The sequence below is a fragment of the Dendroctonus ponderosae genome, unplaced genomic scaffold (assembly GCF_020466585.1).
Source record: "Dendroctonus ponderosae isolate FM_Combo_2020 unplaced genomic scaffold, Dpon_F_20191213v2 Dpon_F_20191213_8, whole genome shotgun sequence".
Taxonomy (NCBI): Eukaryota; Metazoa; Arthropoda; class Insecta; order Coleoptera; family Curculionidae; genus Dendroctonus; species Dendroctonus ponderosae.
The window spans coordinates 423,051-427,581 of record NW_026019016.1 but is presented as its reverse complement, the minus strand read 5'-3'; the positions used below and the strand labels follow the sequence as shown (position 1 = coordinate 427,581).

Sequence of the window (4,531 nt, the reverse complement as noted above, 5' to 3'; positions counted from 1 at the left end):
TTTTTTTTTACTATGTTATTTTAGAGAAACTGATGATGGTGGAAAACACCGAAACGTATTTTAAGTGATAAATAGACAATAAATGACTGAAGCCCAGGAATTGATTTTGATTTGAAACATAATATTACTTTTATAAGAACATTTCATACAATTCATTTTCGTGTCTATTGTGATCAGTGGCGGATACAGTATATACCCTCCTGAGCATACTGTATACCTGACCCTGACATACTATTTATTGTTTGTTGTTTCTAAGTGCAATAAAAAACATGCAGAATAAAGGTTGTGGTAGACAAAAAGTCAATATTAGTTAAAACTCTCCTTTTAGGAAAAGGTTTTAAAATTGTTTTTTATTTCAGCAACCTCGGTACAAAATCACCTGACTACCAGATCAAGGGCGGATCCAGAGGGGGTCATGGGGGTCATGACCGACCCCCTTGTGCTGGGTTTACAGCGACAAACGCTAATTTTTCTAATAGGTTCAGAACATCTCTGGGGGGATTACTTATTCTTTTATTAGTTGTACAGTTTATTGCTAAAAATAGTTCTTTCCTTGTCTAAACTGCCAACGATTAAGAGTGGAGTTAGATTAGACATGACCAATCGTGCTAAACGGCAACGTTGGAGCTGTTTGTTTAGCTGCTCCTGCCACAGGTGTTTAGTGTCATATTTTTAGGTTATCTTTTTGCGTTTCTTTGTTGATTAATCTGCGAAGATAACAGACTACTCACTCACGGGGAAGATGGTAGCTATTTATTGTAGTGTGGACGGCTGTTGGAAAAGTTCTGCTTCAAAGCACCAGTTTCCAAATCCAGTTAAAAATAAGGAATTATGTGACGAATGGATTTGTTTGACTGGGAACAAGCGTCTTCTTGAGATGACCACAGAAAAGATATTTTCGAACTGTCGTGTTTGCTCTCTCCATTTTAAAAGTGAAGATTTTGGACCAAACAGAAGGTTAAAACGTGGTGTTAAACCATCTCAAAATTTGCCATGTAAGTCTAATATAAATACATATAGATAAAATACAAAAATTGCGTGCAGATGCGTTATCTGTAGTCCATGTGTATGGCACATATTTTTTTTATTCTAGTGCCCTTACAAATTAACCAATTGAGTGATAATCCATCTACTTCATAATAACCAATTGCTTACCATGCAAAGTTATGTGGCTCCTCCCATTATTGAGCCATTCTCATTGTGTAGCAGTGTTACTAGTCCACCTTCTGCTATGTAAAAAGTAGTCAGAGCCAAGAACGTTTAACCTGGACCCAATTTAAAACTTATTTTGCAAAATTCCACAAAAAGGGCATCGACATATAAATCTAAGGGCCACCGATGTTACTGCCTTAAGTTAACTGTTAAAGTTTATTATTAAATTGGTTAACGTCATCTCATTCAGTTGGAGCAAATTGTGCAGAAGATAACTCCAAATTTGTTCTATCACTTCAAACACTGGTTTCCCAGGTTTGTATTTTTTATAGAACAAGGAAAATGATTTATTTTAATTTTGTTTACTTTATTTTTACTCCTTTACAGTAACCCACAAAGCTAGAGATGTATAGTAGGAGTGTACGGTTAAAGCACTTCATTTGAATTGTACGAAGCGAAATAAACACGGTGATGATTAATCTCCACTATGTTTACTTTATTATGTTGCACATAATTGCAAGAAAGATAGACTTCTACATATACTTATATTTGTGGGTTTAATATGTATGTTTTGTCGATGTACAAATACAATTTACTTACATAGACCTAAAAAACTATGCTCTTTTAGGGTTTGCCAGAAGATGAAAACGAGTTACTAAAGCAGATCTACACGATGGTATTAACCAATGTTAAACTTTAGGCAAAATCTGTTGAAGCTGGTGCACTGAAATATGTGTCAGGATATTTAGCTAAAAAAATCGACAAACAAGCATGTGGTTGTCACAATTTGTTTTTGATACACCAACTAAGGAGCGCAGGGACTTTAGGAATTTAAAATGTCATTGTACGAAAATATTAAGATATGTAAGTAAAACCGTTTTTAACAAAGTGTGTTTAGAGTTATCAATAATTAAATATATTTGTCTCTAATGTGGAAACTTTGCAAAGCAGAATTTCTTTTACTGACTGTTCCCATGATTTATAATAATAAAGACATACATTTTTAGTTACTTTATAAAACTGAATTTATTTAGTTTTATCAAATTTTTATAAAATTTATTAAATAGTTAAACAATATCATAAAAAGTGTAGAGTTAAGTTATTCCTAAAAATGCCCCAAATATTTTTTACCTGCAAAAAGTCTTTATATAAAAAAATTAAAGATTTCAGTAAATTAAGTGGTAAGTAATATACAGGGTGATTTACGTAGACCGTGAGTTAGAAGTTTTCCAACTTACAGTGGCTTTAGAAACTTCAAATCTTGTTTCCGGTCATACCGAGTCATGTCGAAACCAGGTAAAATACATTTAGCCCTCTAACTATACAGGGTGTGCGCAAACTATAAGCTAAATTTCTTATTTTAAATGCTAACCCCTAATTTCGTTTTTTACGAACTGCTTGTTGGGTATTTCGCCTCAAAACTTTTTCAAAGACAGAATTTCCTCACGTCTTTTATTACAGATTGATAAATAGTGCTCATATTTCACAATAAGAACGAATTATTTATCAAAAAGTAATCGAGAACTATCACTTAGAGGGTATCGTGCGACACACTTAATTAAACTCAAGCTATCAGAAAATTCCAATTAGTAAAGAAATGAAAAATTACCTTGACGTTTTGATAGCTATTTTCTGCTATCGTTATCAAAAGAACATAAATGAACCTAAAAAAATCAACACAATTATTTTGATTTAGTAAAATTAATGCGCTTTCTTTAATTTTACCTTTTTTTTGTAGATGGTTCCTTTGCTAAAATTGTAGAATTACATATTCCATTAAATTTTGTGGCAATTATCAAATGCATGTTGACAAATATGGGACCTATGATATTCTCTGTTTTTATGTATGATTGGTGTTTTTTGATTCTTTTATGTAATGGTCTTGAGGTGTCTCCTATCTAAAATTTGTTGCATTCGCAAGGAAGTTTATAAATTACATTTTTGTATTTTCAATTTTGTCATGAGGTTTTGTTACTGAAATTTTGCTTCTAATTGTATTTTCAGCTTTGAAGATAGTCCTAATAGGTATTAATTTTTCTACCTACTCGTTTAATTTGATCTGAAAGTCCTGGAATAATATTATTATTAAATCTATATGATTTGGTATTTTGGCAATACGGGAGCCACAGATCCAGCGCTTGTGCCAAGTATGGAAGGTCTGTATTGTTTCTATTGGTACTTGTGTTGTAAATATGATGTTCACTGATGGCAGAGAGGGGAGCCAATGTGATGTGTTCATTTATAGGTACAAATTTGTGCATATGCTTAACGGCAAGATATTTTCTTCTGTGCTCCAAATCCATTTCTGCTGCTTCAGCCATTAATGCATAACTAGGTGTTGAACGCATGCATCCAAGCGCAATTCTTAAACTATGCCGGTGTATGATGTCTAGTTTGTTGAGCCACGCCCGAATGTTCGGATTAAAAAAGAGAGACCCGTAGTCTAGATAGGATTTTATTAGCCCGTTGATGGCCATAATTATATATTATTGAGTCAGCTCCCCACCAAATTCTACAGAAAATTTTAATTACATTTAAGCCCCTGCGTGCTTTAGTCAGCGTGTGTTCCATGTGTTTGTTTCATTTCAAATTGTGGTCAATTATCATACCTAAGTATTTAATTTCTGTTTTAACGTGAAATGTATACTTGTCAAATTGAAGATCCGCGCCCTGATTTTGTCTGCGTCCTTTCTTGAACCAAATTGCTTCACATTTGTCGATCGATAATGTTAGGCTGTTCATCTTCAACCATTCTGTGATTTTCTTAGATGCTTCGTAAATTGACATTAACAACTCTCTTATTTTACTTACTCTATGGTCAGTACCATAGAGAAAGTAAAATAAGAGAGGTGGCAATCATATGGGCGTTCTTGTCACCGCGTTACGCAGGTAGCGCTGCAACTGGCTGACTGGCGACTGACGGCACTAAAATTTCGAGTTTTCGGCCAAGAAGCTCTGAGCATGTGCGAAAAGTTCAGGACATAGTGAAAATAAAATAAGGGTCGGTTAAATCAGTTCTCTCCGTTTTCAACTTGCAGAACAACGCGGCTGGATATTATTCTTGAATTGCTAAGTTTACTTTGCTAAATGAAATTAACCTAAGAATTAAATTTAACCTTATTTTAACCACGTTCCGATTGATCGGTCGAGTTAAAATAATTTCATATTTCTAATACCTGTACGGTATTAATACCTACAAATAACATTTGCTGTCGAGACGTAATTATTGCATCGTAACATAGCAGTATTTTTTGTGAATATGTATTACCATTTTTTGTTTACTGTTTCTTGTTTGTTTGTATAATTATATTTGCATAAAGATGAGTCCTCCTGATGATCGTGTTCTTTTCGTATAAATGTATAATAAATAGCATCAAAC

At 33.5% G+C, this 4,531-nt stretch overlaps 1 long non-coding RNA gene across 1 annotated transcript; it reads left to right on the top strand.

Annotated features, from left to right (window-relative positions):
• Nucleotides 1–621: 621 nt before the first annotated feature.
• Nucleotides 622–2,172, top strand: LOC109544905. The gene is made up of 4 exons (XR_002172620.2): nt 622–995; nt 1,094–1,467; nt 1,540–1,716; nt 1,781–2,172. It is a non-coding gene; the product is annotated as an uncharacterized LOC109544905 (long non-coding RNA).
• Nucleotides 2,173–4,531: the final 2,359 nt, after the last annotated feature.